General features: G+C 36.1%; 1 protein-coding gene across 1 annotated transcript in view; it reads right to left on the bottom strand.

Annotated features, from left to right (window-relative positions):
* NRG3 (neuregulin 3) overlaps nt 1-17,389 on the bottom strand; it is a gene marked incomplete at both ends in the record, with an annotated part of 401,478 nt that overhangs the window by 42,664 nt on the left and 341,425 nt on the right. The gene's annotated exons all lie outside the window — the stretch shown is intronic.

Below are 17,389 nucleotides of genomic sequence, written 5' to 3'. Positions count from 1 at the left end.
CTACCTGTAGCTACCATAGTGTTTCACATACTCCTGACATAGTACTAGTGTTCAATACCTAGCTCTTAAACTTTGTGGAATATGTGAATAGACTCTGTATTTAAGGTGAAAACAAAAATCCTTTAACATCTTAAAGTAAAAGCAGGTGTTTCTCACTTTAGCACCCTATAACTAAGGAATAATAAAGAAAAAATATTTTACAGATTGTCTGAATTCTTATTTCTTCCTATCTGCCCTGTTTTCTGCTACTTCAGTGCTACTTGGAAAACCTCTCAGGTTTAGCAGAAACTAAGTAAAGAACGATGCCAGAAATGTCTCTTCAGAAAAAGAGACATTCAGAAATGTCTCTTCAGAAAAAGAGACATTTCTTTTTCTAAATAAATTCCAAAACATGCACTTTCTAACTAGTTCCTGTACACATGTACTTTAAAGGCATACATTGGTGCAACATGCTACTTACTCTATTTGGTTAACATTACACTTCTCTCCTAAATTATAAATACCTTGAAGGCAGTTAAGTTTTGCAGGTACCCAGGAGGTTATAATCTGACTTTTTAATGTCTTTTAAGTCCTGTTATACTAAAATGTCCTTTCTACCTAGTTTACTAATCAAAAGACACCTTGCTTTAGCATTGACTACCGCTCTTCAAGTACCAATGCAACTCTCTCAGGAATAATGCAACATTTTATGTTGAAGTACTTTGCAAATTTTATTTGAATCTTTCTGTACAAGACCTTTGTCTACTGTTAAAATTACCAAACATCTAACCAGATTTCTCATGACCTTATCTGCTTTTTATTTGTACAGAAAAAATAGTATGCTAGTATCTTATAACAGTTCAACTAATTCTAATTAATTATTTATACAGATTTTTTTTTTTTCCTATTTCTGGCAGAACAACAAGAATTCTACCTATTAGACCACAAAGATGCTGCTCTTAAGGGAAACATTAACAAAATCTCGTAGTTGAATCTGTGTGTATTTGCCTTTAATCCAAACCTCTGATTTCTGTGTAATAATCTATTGTCTTTTATTAAAAAAAAAAAATATATATATATATATATAAGCAGCTGCAATAGCTTCTAATATCAGAAGCCGATTCTGAAGCTTCCAAAAAGCATTATCTATTTAGCTTCCTATTTAAGAATTCAATTAAATATTTTTGCTTGGTTTGCAACACAGCTGGATCATTCTGATAGAAAAGTCTCAGGACACAAGAACCTTGCAAGAGCTACATATTCAACATGGCCCAGAAACTTTTTTTTTAAGTTTACAATTTGCTTTATTTACTATCAGCAATAAATTTTATTTATTATGTATTTTTATTCAGTATCAAAATATTCACCCTAAATCATCCAGTTCATATTATCATTCCAGTGAAAAGCTCTGGTGGCTGAAGAACTATGTAATCTCATAGGATATATTTAACGAAAAGAAACAATGCCATCTGCTCCTCTCTAATTGGCACAAACTACTCTTCTCATACCATAAAGCTGGATCCTATAGAGACACTCAGCGGTGCAACCAAATGTTTTGTTGGTTTTTTTTTTTGTAAAGCAGCATGAAATACAATGCTTTTCACGTATTCAAAAATATTCAGATATGAAATCAGGCAAGTGCCTTTTTATGTTAACCAAACAGCCTAATGTCGGCAATGGCTCTGCTATTTAGCAGCTCATAGAAGCTGCAACAAAGGAAGAGGAAAATATATATCTGAATAAATTTAATCCTAACAAATTTTACGCATCAGCCAAATTGTACCCTGTTAAACTTTATCTCCTGAAACATTTAAGTCTATAGGAAACTATAAATAGCATCATTAAATATTTTTATCAAGATATATATAAAATAATACCTACTGCTCACTGGACCACTGAATTCTCGAACATGTCCTAAAAAATATTCCTTTCCAGAGAACAACACAGCATTGATAGAAAAGTTTCAGAAATTTATGACCATGTGACATAAGAGATATTACTAAGAAAATGATATTTTAGCTTAAATTGTGGCAAGTCTTACAGGTAATAAAATAGAAATATATTTAAGTTAACTGCCAATGGAGGTGAACTTTAGACAAATGCTACACTAGGGACATGAGGTTTTGTTGCTATTTCTGTGATGTTAACGTATTGATTCCAACTTTTTTTTCACTAATGAGCAGTAATTACCTCTAATAAGCAAGTGAAGCTATTTGGGAGATGCAGATAATCAGTTTACTTGGATTGCACTGAATAGCTTTTCTTTCTGTTAATTGACGAAAAACAAGCCCCCAATACCAACCTATGATACTAATTGAAGACACAGAGTAAAAATTGAGTTCATGTATTTTACTGAAAATTGTACTTTACATATAATTAGAGATACTTGTTATCTCATATCCTAATTATTGTTAATTTAACAGTTATTGCACTCCATTCTGGTAAGATGTGCATCTCCTTCCTGTTTTTTTAATGCAAATGATCTTCCAAAATTGGATATTAATTTGTATGACCTTTTCAATATATTTTGAAGAGCAGGTTGATTAACTAAAATTGTCTTTAAATATTTGAGTAAAGGAAGAAGGGAATTAGCTTCAGTTCAGCTAATCCCATTTTGTTTTCCCTGTGAATATCTACCACTTGCTTGCACAAACAATGTTCTAGAACTGCAAGTAGTTGAAGTAAATTTTAATTTGTTTTCATTTAAGTTCCTATGAGATGTACATTTCATATAGTATGTGATGGAATATGTTAAACACACTGTTTCCAAAAACCAAAAAGCACAGAGATGCTGCAGGATCCCTTCTAGGAAGCTGAGAAGCAACTGAGTTAACCACAGAAAGCACATTCTTTGAAGAGGAATCCACATTCCCAGCCACCGGGACACTGAAAAGGAAGAAGTGCCCATATAAACCCCTGTGGCTACCAAAGAAATGAGTTACAAAGAATCTGTGCTGCTACATACCCGTTCCTCTCCCATCTACTCTCTTCTTTGGCACTGAAGTAAAATTCACAGTGTGTCTCAATGCCTCCTCCCGTAATAGGTTTCCATATCCACCAAGTGCAAGACTTAGTTTACTCCCCATGCAGGTGAGTACTTTAATGGCACGTGGGAATTTCCTCTTTACAGCATCCCAGGGACAAATGCCACAAGTGGCCCCAAGGCATGTGTCCTACCAGAGATTCCCATCATCATACTGCTGCTCCATCTGAATACAGTTAGGAGGAACTCAGTTGGCGAGCAGAGAAATTTCAGTTCATAATTTAGGGAGCACTACTTTATACTGAGGATTTCAGTTAAGTAGTACTGGACATTATTCAGTTAAGTTCAGTTCAGACATCATTCTGGCAGCATGTTCAGCAGCATCCAATCAACCCGCTTCAGATATTTTAAGCACAAACCACTGTCTTATTTTTTTTTCTTAAGAGCTAACTATTTGTAAAAATGGTAATACAATAGAGGAAGCAAGGATTTGAGATTAAAAGAAGAAAACACACCGACAAAGGTAATTATGTTCTACAAAATGTTTGCTCAATCACTATTGATGCTAGTCCACAAACACTAATCACAGCCAGGGTTAACTCTTCAACTGAATGGCAGATGTTAGCACCTCTGATACAGGGAAAGGACTCAAGATAAATAATAAGTGAAAAACATGCACGCTCTGTTTTATGGTACTTTTCAGTACTTGCGGGTAGCAAGATGTACATTAACTCTCACAATAATGGGCTTGATACAGGTCATAACAATATTTGAAACATCTGTGGAAGGAACAGTGACAAGAGTTAAAGAGCCAGAACCAATATATATGTAAGTTATTGTCCCAAGCTGGTTCACTGTATTTTCAGTAAAAAAAAAAAAATGTAAACAGCCCACCTCTCCTCCCCAGAAAATTTGAGATTTCAAGCTTCAGTCAAGGAATTAGAATTACTACTTTTAACTGTTACAAATATATATTTATACTAAAAAAAAAAAAAAAAAAAAAAAAAAAATCAAACAACCTGGTGAAAGCATTTAGCCTAAATAGTTATGATGAGTTTTTCCATGGAGCATAATGACTGCTTCAGCTGCATTTTGGTTTAAATTAAGTGGCTAATTTATGTTGTGCTTCTTTGTTAACTGTGGCTGATGGGCAGGCACAGCAGTGTGGATGCAGAATGGCAGTAACATATTTTGCATGACATGATTATTCACCAGTAAATGAGTCAGGCAAATACTGCTTTCACTTACAGCTGTATTAAAGTGTCTAGCATGGGCATTTTTAGCAAATGCTGAGATGGTGGCTCCCAGTGTGATCTCTGATAGCGTGTGTTATGAATTGCAAAATTCAAATCAAAGAAGCTCTATTCAGCAGCAGAAACTCCAAATTCTGCCAATAGGCTTTTAAAAAATAACATATCAATTTCCGTTCAAACAATTAAATCCTCCCAGATACTATTTGGGTTCACTGCTTCCTTCACAAAACAAACTATTCTCCTTACTGTTTGCAAGGCTAAATAAAAGTAGCCTGAGTACGTGTGTCTAAGCCACTGAGTACTTTCACAGGCAGATTGTTCCCACTTATGGGTCAGACTCTCCCACACTGAATAAAAAAGAATAAATGATAGGAAATAAAATATGAAGTGAACTGCAGGCACTACACTGGTTCCCAGTGATCAGATTAACAGATTCCTATGTAAAAATAACAAACCTGAGAGGAAAATGTTGCATCCTTGCTCTTACTGGATCAGTCCTGATCTTTTAGTTTGAGGTTGAGAAAAATATACATCTGTATGTTTGCAGTGTCAAAAACACATTATATGAATAGCACCTAACAACTTGTACTTACTCTCTGGGGCATTGAACACAGCTGCATTGTGCGTAATGTCCTGGACTCTCACTCTGGCTCCTACACACTACATAAAACAAATAAATAATTATAACAATCTAAAACATTTGAGGAAATGTGGCAATAAATCAGTCTCTCCACCTCAAGCTCAGTGGATATTTGCTGGATGTATTTTGCATAGATAGGGCTTCAAGTTTAGAGAAAGCTGACTAGAAGATAAAAGGTTCTGATAACCTTCAAAGTTCTACTCTACCACTGAAAAATGAAAGTTTCCCACATAGGTCTCCAGTGGATTAGCAGCTTCGTTGTGTGCAAGCCCTCCCCATAGCTTTTCATTATATTTCATAGTGATTTAAACCCTTTTCCTAATAAGAAGACTATGCCAAGGGTAAGATTATTAAATACTCCAAAGTTAAGTTGATAACGGTTTAATTAAATGTTGCTCACTAACAACACTTCTGGCATAAGTCAGACAATAAAAGAGAAAAATGAATGCTGTAATTGCTTCTTTTGCTGCCTTTTCACAATCTTCTTGAGATGCTCTTCCCACGACATTGCCTTTCAGAAGATGAGGTTACATGACATGGTTACTCAATTCAGTTTTACACTGAGCATGAAGGATTCATTTTGACTCTGGGTTTGGTGTGGAGCAGCCCCTGCATGATCAGATTTTGTCTGCTGCTTTTTAATTAAAATAAGAGGGGCAGGTCCTCGAAGGAAGTAAGCGAGCATATCTCTGTTGAAGCGAGTATTTACCAAGCCTTCTCTCTGTGTCAATAGCAAAATCTTCCTATTAAAGAAGGTTCATTTCACTTCTTATAAGCCAGATTCATTCACTTAATAAAGTCTCTTAATAAATGAACACTTCTGTATTTGTTTCTTTAGATATTGCTTCCCTCCTTCACACTGCAAGCGTTGCATACTTTGTGCTCTACGTGCCACATAGTATGCTTTTACCCTGCAAGTCACCCGTGATGGATAAGCAGATAAATGGTTTCCCTAGTATCTCATCTATTATAACTTCTTCTACAGTGTTACGTTTCTTATACGCTATATTCTTTCCATACATAAAACAACTCTGATTCAACATCAGCCTGGAAATTTTACTTTGATAAGTAGTTTGGGGTCAGTGCCTGACCTTATTCTGTTGTTGAAACAGGCAAGTTAGAGACATGTTTCCAAATGTACACAACATCAACTATTTTCTGTGGAAGACACAGAGAGGAGTGATTAATTTTAAATTTCCCCTTAAAACTGGACTGTTCTTATGGCTTGAATTATATAACACAATAATCTTTTATGTTCGAAACCCATATAGCCTTCTAGTAGATGTTCAGCATAATTGCCATTAATAAAACCCAATAAATAATGATGATATACTTGGATTGTGTTAAAACTGAAGTACAACGAGGTATATAAGAGTTTTACCTGGCCAAACTGGAAATCTAAATAAAAGAATGCATAATGTCAGGGAAATGAAAGAAAGAAAAAGATATGAGTTCTATTTCAATAATAGAAATGCCTATACAAATATGCACAAGTAAGAAATACTATCAGATGAGAAGGGAAATCAGTTAAATTCCAATATGAAACTTAGCAATGGTACATTTAACAAGTAGTGTACAAAGCCATGATCTGCTCTAAATTAGACGCTCCCATCTCACCTACAGAACAGCAAGAAAAAAGGATCCTTATATTTGCAAAAGTGAAAACTTGCAGAAGTAGTTCAATGTACCATAGGTCACCATTCACACTAGAACAACCTTCATTTGTCTCCCGATCATTCACGTAAAGGCACATTTTATTGATATTTCTGTGCAGACTGACACTGATTTTCTGACTTAGAAGCAGACTGGATATAACATTTATTGAATTTTTTCCTAAGCAAAACTCTTGGCTTCATTTTCACCATGAGATCCTTTAGTCTCAGGCATTGCTTTGAGGGTAACAACAGGAAGGAAACCCTTTTCCCCTGCAATGACAGAGTCATAATGTTTCACAGGATCACTGCTGCCTTTTCCAGCTGAGTACACTGCTTCCTGACCAACACTGAAGCAGTTTCTCCTTGATTTCTTGAAAAGTGCTAGACTTTCCCCTCTGATTTTAACTTTACCTTTCCTGCCTACATCAGCTTCTGTCTTAATCGATTTGGTGTACAAACATGGGTAAACAGGAGGGATTACAGCATTTTATGAGCCTGATTCATCGTGCTCCATGCTGAGCAAACAAACCTGGGAAGTAATCCAGCAGACAAGGGCGTTTTTCAGACACTACTTGTCTCCTCCCTAGAAAGCAACAATTTAGCAGTAGGTGAAGAAAGGCACAGCAGCAAAGACAAGGGCTTGGACACAGTATTTTCCGATGATAGAACATCATTTCTTCACTGTATTCATAACAAACGCCCTTGAAAACGAGAAGTTAACACTAACAATGTAAACTAAATGGAATTTGCTTATTACATAAAGGTACCTCTGTGGTTTTGGACATGGCTTCAACTGTTTCTTTGTCCCTACCTAAGACAAACTAGACAGATACCAGGGGATATATGATCACAAAGGTGCGACTGGTGCACATTCCCCATAAAGCACTTATGGAGATGTGTTATGCTGAGCCAAAAAGTATCTATCAGCAGCTTCCCCAAAAGGCTGGAAACTACCCCTGAGTGCTGAACATACCATGACACTCAAATCACATGTCCACATCACCTCACAGGTAGATGCAGACATACCCTCCCACGTGTGGCAAGCAAGTGAGCAGCTCAGCTACTCAGCTCAGCACTTGTGCCTCTTTCAGGAGGCACAGGAATACAAGCACAGCTGCCAAAGTTGCCTTTACACCACAGACTATGTGCGGTGAGAGCTGCATTGGGCAGGGGGACGCCAGAAAGCTTCTGAGCATATGTACGCTCTGCCTTACGGAAGGATGGAGGAAACAAAAAGGCATAGCAAAAAGCAGGTGGGCGCTGTTATTAAGTAGCTGAAAGCCCTTCTACAAAGACCTCTAAAAATCAGAAGGCATCCCTATTTCAGTATATTGTCTTCACACCAGCCCCCTCCATCAATAAAGAGGGAAGTAAGTTTTATGTTAAGGTTATCACACCATGGCCAAACCTCACAAGCAGTGGAAGAATCTGTCTTTCTCTAGTAATGGACTATGCATGATTGGTTCATCTCAGTCCAGGTTCATCATCTGAGGTATTCTGGTTCAACAATGTTTAAATTGCGTAACTTCTTAACTGAGTGCTACTTCAGATTTTTAGAATAATAACAAACTTATTAACCAAGAATAATTAAATTTAGAGTTTAACCCATTTTCCTTTGTAATATTTCGCAGTAATAGATGACATGAAATGGTTCCCTTCTGCTTTCTGCTCAGAGAACAGAAACAAAAAGCAGTGCATCCAAACATGATCATCCATATTAATATCATTCTTAAGGGAAGGAAAATGTACTTTCATAAATTGCTATAATTGTGCCTGGACAAAATGAGGTGTGTCATTAGATGATGCACAATTAGATCAGTAGGTTAGATTAGAATGACAGTATAGGGATTTTTCTGTATGTTTCTGTATAACACAAATGAAAAAAAAAAGGGACTTTTAATTAAACATGTGTAGATGCTTTGGTAAAAATAGAAGCAAAAGTTGGAAAACAGAAAACTAGAAAGGATTCCAGAAAATAGAAGAGGAATCTGTTCACTAGATAGCTAGTTCAGGTATTTCTACAGAAAAAAAAAAAAAAAAAAAAAAAAAAAAATCATGAGTTTAGTAATGTTCCGTTAACAACTTTTTCATTTTACTTGAGTCACATTTTAGCTCATGGCACTCTTGATTTTAGAACTGGTTCCTCTGAGATTTTCATCTAATACAGTAATGTATTTATACATTTAGCCACTTAGCAATTTTTCATAAGATACAAGTGCATTTGCAGGTTATATCTTTCCATCCTCCACCAGCATAAAAGGAAGTTCTCTTGTCAGCTGCAAAGCTAAAAGATATGAATGCCAGGTTACATAAACAAATAGCAATTACGTTACATCTTGGAAATTAATCTTATTTGAAGTGTAGGCTAGAATCTATTGTGCTACCTGGGATACAAAAATATGGTTTTGATATTTTTTTAATCACTTATATTAATTTCAGATACAATTCAGTCAACTTGTAAATGAGAGCACATGTTATCTGAAATTACTTTTGCTCACTAACTATACAAACAGTTTCAAATCAGTTTGCAACCATGCATTTTCTCATACTGTACAACAGAAATCTCACATTTATATCCAGGAACACAGTAGAACCAAATTATTGAAAAAGAGATTGATCTCCTCCTGACAAAGAAAGTAAAACTGTGATCCAGTCTCTTTATCAGAAGAATGATGTAATGAAACATCTTATGCCAAGCATTTTAGTAATACTAGTCATATTTGCTATGTAAATATTCACTAAAACACAGAGATGAGTAAAATACAAAAGTCGAAATACTATCTAAAAGAGGTTTTAAGTATTTTAAAAGTTATTAAAATTCTCTTAAGGTTAATAGCTTGAAATATACAATACAGTTAAAGCAATTTAAATATAGACAATATTAGAAAGGAAACATTGTAAGAGTAATCAAAAAGAACCTATCACAGATTTTCAACACTGAGGCATGAGTCAGTCCTGAATGTTAATCCACCCTTCATGATTATGCTCCTGATTCAGGCTACTGCAAATGTCTATTAAGAGAAGCACTGGAATAGAGTCTGTATTTGCTTAAAGCTTGGCCTGTGCTTTAAATATTTTTCAAGCTTATTTTGATGGCATTCCCTAAAATTTATAACTCTTTTACTAAGGCTTTTTGAAGATGAAACTGCAATGTTGAAGCTGTTCCAAACAGTTTCTAATCCTGTTGTGCTAGACCCAAAAGATTTTTAAAGAATATGGATAAACAGATGGTGAATATGCACAAACTCTTCCTGGTACTCCTGTGACTGAATTCTGTTAAATGGTCTTGTATCAGGAATCACAGCAGATTACATACTGTATTTCTGTAAACTGACTGTCGAGTCTACAAATTTAAATTGAAGCTTTAAATTTATACAAGAATTAGGGAAACTGAGCACATTTTGGGGGCAGGGTGATGGGGCAGGGAACAGGCTCCTTAAAAAGTGAACTGTTTCCCCACCACATTCTTCACAGTACCAAAAAAAGTAACAGACTGTGTCCCCATTTTTGCTACATGGGTGAGATGGTAAACTAGTATGACCAGTAGCCAGGAACACAGGCTAGACATGCAGCAAGTTATGCAGAGCACATTTCAATCCTAAATTCACAAGGTAGTTTGTCACAATAAAACTTACAGGTGCAAACTGAAAGGTGATTCTGAATTATCTTTGCACAAGGATTGTTAGACCCTCACTGCACACAAATGAGCAGACTGAACAGGATGATTACTGAGCTGATTCACGGCCTACAGATGCCAAATTTAATCCATAAAAGTATTGAGGCAATGAAACAATAAAAAGGGCTGATACATGAATACTACCAAGTTCTAAAAGATAAAGAAAAAATTACAAATCACTTGAAAAAGTAAGCCAACAACATTATATTACTCAACCCTTGAGCAGAGCAACGCCTGCCATAAAATTTGAAAAAAGCAGCACTGATGACAAGGTGTGCATTTTAATTGTCTTCCAGATGTCCTCTATCCACACTGATTGCACCACAGTCAATTAAGAGACTCTGACCCAATACTGAGAAGATATCGGTCTTCCAGTGTGGTTCTCACAAATCACTAGTTTTATTTGGGAAACCATTCATAAGTTATAGACTTTCCATACTTTTGTTGAGGTTTTCATGAGACAATCTAGTCTTATTTGTGCAAAATCTTTAGTAGAACATGTAGCTTAAAATAAGTAATCTTGGAAAAACACATGAATAGCTATTTAACTTCAAGGAAACAGTGTAACTTAAGAAAAATACATCCACCTTTTCTCTCCAGTTCACCCTTAAGTCACTACTTTGAATAAATTAATTTAAAACAGATTGATATTTTTCTATAGGATTTTTATAGGATTCACTCACCTTTTCCCACTAATGGTCAGCCATCTTATTTCAAGACACTACTAACTGAAAGAATGAGATGCACTGGTACTACCTTACCTTGAAAAAGAGACTCCATCAGGCAAGAGAAACTTTAAAAGCACACTAGAGAGATTTACAAGGAAGAAAAAAAAAAAAAAAGACTGAAATAAAATATTTACTTCTTTTGGTGATTTTCTCTTCATCAGTCATTAAATTAACAGTTAACTAAGGACACTTTCCTGTTTTTGTCTTAAGCACATTACCCAAAGTACAGAAGCATAAAGAAACTTCATGCAGGAAAATTAGCAGGAGTCACAGTGTTATTCTCACTGAGGCAGGTGATTAATTTGGATTTAATAAAGACTTATTTTTTATGGTATACATTCTAACAATGCACTGCATGCAGTTACTTATGGCTCAACAATTTTAGAGGTCATTGTACATTGTAATGTACAAAATTAGAAAATTTCCAGCCCAGCTGGCTTTATATTCAGTGCATAAACTCTACCTTACAGACTCAAAAGAAAAAAGTGTCACAAAAGACATCTAAACTTGTCTCATCAGAAGCAAACCACCCTTATCCTGAAAAAAAAAATAAATTAGTTGAATGAGAGTAACGAGAACAGTGTAGAATAAATACAGAAAATGAAGTAGCTGGTATTTTTTCATTAATATCCCATGCAAGTGTATATTATAATGACAAATAGGGTTTTTTTTTTCTTCTAAAGCTGATTAACTGTATTAACACTGCTGTATTCATTTTCCGAGCATTCATATTTTATGAGCTGGGCAAGTTAGTGTATACTGCAACTCCCATTTTTCAAATGCTGTACAACTTCTGAATATAGGAGGAGGACATTACAACTATAAATGAGTAAAACTTCAGTGTGTATGTGTCATACTTTCTATTAAAACTAAACAGAGCAGTTGTGATACAACTGATCTTAGTTCCTCCTGTAAACAGCAACGAACACTCACACACTTAAATAGAGTACGTTACATTTATCAGTAAATTTACAAAACTAATGAAAAGTGAAGTCTGCAGATGTATAGAAAAAAGAAAAGAAGGAAGTGGGTATAAAAGAGAAAAGGTAGGGAGAAGAAGAATGAAATTTCAAAGAGGAAAGAAAAATACTCATAGAATTTCACAATTACATAAAATTACTTATACATGCTAGGTTTTGTAACTACTGTTGAGGGATGTATCAGTTTTTTTCAGTTTTAGATGAGTTGGAACTAATCAGGAAAGGTCACTTCATATGTGAATCCAGTCACATACTTGTTCTTGATTTCACGTTCTGTAGATTATATTAGAAATAATAGAAATTATATTGTGATATCCGTTGACTTCCATGTGTTCTAGTCAGAAATCACGAGAAAGACGAAAATAACTCTGAAGTTCAACATGGCAATTCTCAAAATTTCCAGTCAGCTAAGACCCTGAAAACACCTGAAGTTTTTGTAGGCATCAATTTTAAACATTCTTGGCTTACACAAAGATATCTAAGGCTGTACAGCACAGAAGAACATGGTGCTTATCCCACATCACAGCAGACTGGCAAGAAGGCATCAAACTCAGGTGGCCACCACACATGACAGAGAGTCAGGCTCAGCCCAGGCAGCGTTTGGCATGCAGTATGGCAGTTCTGCAGTCCATTTAACTCCATGTTCCTCTCATGACGTAAAAGCTTGTACTTTTGAAGACCCAGGTCATTTATTTCAATGACGAAAACAACTTACAGCCCTAGCCAGTAGCAGCAATGTGTGGGAAACTACTAACAGAGGTATTAATGCAACAGAAGTATTAATTACAAATAAACCACTTTTCTCTCACTTCTGTCTTCTCTACAAACTAATTCATTTTGTCTAGCTCTTCTCTGCTATGTTGAGCTGATTTTTTTTTTTTTATTTCACTGTCAAATAGTGAAGACCATAAATTGTTTCAGTTAAGTCAGCTGAGAACTTCAATACTGTCACATTTTATGCTCCTCCAATAGCAGGTTATTATTTTATATTTCCATTTTGATTTTGCTTTCTATTTGAATGTGAAATGCAAAATTACCAAAAGACCTGAAAGAATAACCATAGAGTAATACTATATTACAATAGAGTTTACTTGCTAATATAGGCATGGAGTAGCACATCATTAACACAAAAAAAATAATAAAAGGAACATATCAATTCATATAAGAAATACTGGATGATTGATACAATGAATATAACCAGAGTGACTAAACTATGTGAACATGATTCCAATGGTGTGTCAGCACTGGCAAACAAAAATGCTCATCTGCATGCAACAGTTTGCAATTCTGTGATTATTTAGACTACTGTTAAGAATCGAGCATACAAGAACAAGACATACACACAGGTTTTTTCCCTTTTCCTTTTCTGCTGCTCAGGCTTGTTTCCCAGATAACTGCTGGTCTGTCTACTCAGAAGCAAACACTGACTTGGGTGACTGGATACACAGTGTTTTTCAGCACAGACGGGTTAGGTTTGAAATGGGGATAAACTGATGCTGATGGGAACAGGAAATGGGATCATGAGACCATTTTAAATTATCATAAAAATAATTTTATTACAAACAATCAGCCAGAGTAGGAATAATATCTTTGTGCTTCTCCACCTGCCAATATCCTACAGCTCCTGCAAAAGAAAAGAAAAGGAAGTACATGAAAAAATAATTCAGTGCTCCACATAGTGCACTGTCAATTTTTCCACACTGCTTACCCTTCTCCTCTGCATCCAGCAATTACTGGCAGGACACTGTCTCTACTCATTCTAGGCACAGAGGACACAAAGATTTAGTTCACTGTCGGAAACATCAATTTTTCTATACAACCGTAATATACATTACAAGTGTACCACTGTCATGGAACATTTATTGTGATGCTTACCTTCTGCTTTCCAAATCCTTGCATCATTTTCTGGGTGATACTTGACATCTACATAACACCTCGAAGTAGAAAAAGGACAAAGTAACACTGATTCACCGTGGCTGTGTAAACATGGCACAGCTCGGGCACTTGGAGCCTCTTCTCCTGTAGCAAGATAACTTCAGTACACAGTAAACAACCTTCTACGAGTAAAACCCCCACATCGTAGTAGTCTAACAATGGATTACTAGTTCTCCCGGGCATGTCTGGATTGTACTTACTCCTTTGAAGCCTCCTCCCAGGTCCCTGGTCAACTGGAAATATAAAGTCTCACTGGCAAGTCTTCTGGCAGCTGTCTCTACCATCACCTTTGACATGCAGATTTCGCCTTTGTCCTACTAGGCTTCTTTCAGTAGTGTACAGTATATACAAGTCACTCTCTACATATTTTCGCATCTGGTTAAACTGCAACTGAGCCCAAACAAGGCCAAGAGTAAAATTTCAACATTGCAAGTCACCTAATTGCATTAGCATACCCTTGTATCCAGACTCACAGTTTTAACAATTCCTCAAGCTCTGTGAAGCATTTACCTAAATACCACATTCAAAATGCAGGCTACAAGACTGACTGGGTATAAGGTCACATTTAAATACACAGCTGTCTGTTCAGTTTTGATGCCATCCAATTACCTGTGTTTCATAATAAAATTGTTTACCTCTGAGATACACCAGCCATGCAGAGACCTGGGGCACATCCCAAAAACGTAATTTGCATACACAGAGACATAATACAGCAAAGCCCCTCTGGGTGCAGAAGGGATGACGTGTCCTCCGTTGAAATCCAGCCTCAAAGCACACATCCTTTTCCCCCGAGGTGACAATACAGCCTGCATGTTCCTGAAACCAGCACTACGCAGATGATCTTTGTATCTTACGATAGGAGTTACATGGAAACTTACCTGGAGGCTTGTACACAATACGCATTTTTAAGGCTTCACAAATTCCTTTGTCTGATCCACAGATAAGACTTTGACCTTACTAGTACAGCCCAATCAGCACATAAGGGTACACAGTACACGTTCACAGTGGAAGTGACAGACTAATGGTTACACGTAGCATCACTGACGACATACACCCACTTTTATAGACTGATACCCCACCCAATGCAGCTAGTGCCTCCTCCCAAGCCAGCCCCAGCAAAACAGAGAAACGCATACCAATTCTGACTTCCTAAACTTGTCAACATACAGCGTTATCAAATTTTTGTTTCCATAAGTTTCATCACAAATGATTAGTAGCTTCAGTTAGAGAAAGCCGAAGAATCCAAACACAGAAGAAGGTCACCAGAGCAAGTTACATACATTAACATTATTTTATCAATTTTATCCACACAGTTCACTGCATTACTAATTTGATAAAGCATTACAGGCAATTAACAGCACACAGAAGTTAACCACATGGTGAATCTTAGTCTTGCTGTTTAAAAATAATGGAGGTTAATCCAACACAGTTCATTGGCAATATAGAAAATCCATATAAATTGGAAAAACGACATACTGAGAAGAGTAGAGATGGTAGCACTGAATCAAGATTGTAGATATAATCACAAAACACCTAGGGATAAACCTCTCTCACTAAACCAAAATCCAAACCATATCCACCAAACTGACAGAAGATGTTGTAAGGCAGCCTGCAGCACATTCACCAGATGTGCATTGACTTTCATTTAAGAAGTACATTTTCCTAAACAGGTACAACCACTGGCAGAGCTTCCTCCAGCCCCTGAGGAACCTCTGTTTCATCTGTTACTCTTATAGCATATAGACATCAGCTGTTTCTGTAAAGTTCTCTCTTCTGATGCTCATGTTTCTTTCCTCTAGAGGTGATAAACGACTCTTCTTCCCAGCTAAAAGAATCCTGTGGAAAGTGCTGAAGATCTAAAGGCATTTCATGCCTCAGGATACTATTGTTATATTGCAGCATACTTAAAAAGGACAGATATTTCACAAAGCAAACTGAAAGACAAGGTCCCAAGAGCAAAGACTTTACTAAATTTGAAAAGGTAAAATCAGAAGAAGTTAATGAAAGGTTGGGACAGGATGAAAACCGAAGAAATTCAAAGAGTGATTACAACAGTAGTAGTAAACATTACAAGTATCAATGTCTATCAGAATAGTCCCTCTTAGTTCTTCAGAAATTTATGGAATGACCAAAGATGAAATATTTTAAATGCTTATGAGTAACAACAAAATAATTATTAGAAAGATATGCTTTGATAGTAGTGGGGGCTGATTGTGATCAGAATCTCTAATAATTTTGTGTAAATTGCAGCATAAAAGCAGCTTGTGTGACGTATTACCAGAAAAGGATCTACCTGCTTCATCATTTAAAAAAGGAATACAGGGAAAACAGAACTTTATTTTTTAAACATATGTCTTTTAGAACACATACATTCTTTGCTCATGTAATTGCACATACATCCTTTCTTCTAGTGAGGACAGGAGTGTTACAAGGTTTTATAACAGATAAGGGTTGCTAAATGGTAACAAAGGCTAGGACGATCCATGCAAATGTTGGTTATTTATTTTCATTGTCTGTTTGCTGCTACAAGACACTGAGTTTCAGAAGACAGCTCACTGGTTGCACATTTTGTGAGCTGTACAGGAACTAATGAACTTTGCCTTTTTATTTCTTTGCAAAAATACTAAATGGTTGCACTCTTGCTTATACTGCTCATCAGCAAAACCAAGTTTTGCAGTTTGGAAAAATCAAGGTGCATCTGCTGCAGTACATGTCACAAGGTCACAGTGTCAATTTAGTTAACTGGATCATATATTCCTAGAGCCTTATGGATACAACCAGCTTATCGCAATGAGGAGGCAGTGATAATCAGCACAGTGAAAATAAAGCATGCATCTTCCTCTCCAATATTAACAACTGCTCAGAATACAGAAAACTGAGTACATTTCACATTGCAAGGAGATATATAAATTTTAATAGGATCCTATTCTTGAGTCACGTTATTGCTCTACTCAATTAAATGGTATTTAACAATTCACCACTTATAAGGGTATTATATATCGTTCATACTCCATTGACTTCAGTGAAGCTGCTTCTGATTTTTCCAGAAAAGATAACTAGTTCTAAGGAAAAATATTAATTTCCTGTGTAAGGCTTAAGTATCAGCAAGTTAATAGTTAGCAACTAAATATAGCAACCGCTGTATTATTTTTGCAATTCACACATGGGGAGATTCATGTTATCATATCATAACTGTTTACACCATTGATATTAGTTTAACTGCTATGCAGCCTAAGGATGAGGACTATTTAATGTAATGACTGTATTTCCATCAGAACTGTAGTGACCCAGCTGTTGCACTTTCTTGGGGCATTTTATTTTCAACTATATCCATCCTAAATGACTATTACAGAACAAAATAGAAAGATTCTGGATCACCAGGTTAGGTGGTGTAGGTGGATTGCTAGAATGGTCAAGTTTGTTCCTGTATTGTAGAAGGGTATCCAATACTCACCTTCATCCCTTAACACACCTTAACTCTACTAATTCTCAATGTAAGGAATGAGTAAAACTGACGACTCCTTGTCTCGGGCACTGGCTCTGCCCAGAATGCTCATTTC

The sequence above is a fragment of the Streptopelia decaocto genome (genome assembly GCF_964273445.1).
Source record: "Streptopelia decaocto genome assembly, chromosome: 5".
Classification (NCBI taxonomy): domain Eukaryota; kingdom Metazoa; phylum Chordata; class Aves; order Columbiformes; family Columbidae; genus Streptopelia; species Streptopelia decaocto.
Note: the sequence above shows the minus strand (reverse complement) of the source record. Positions and strands in the feature narration are given on the sequence as shown.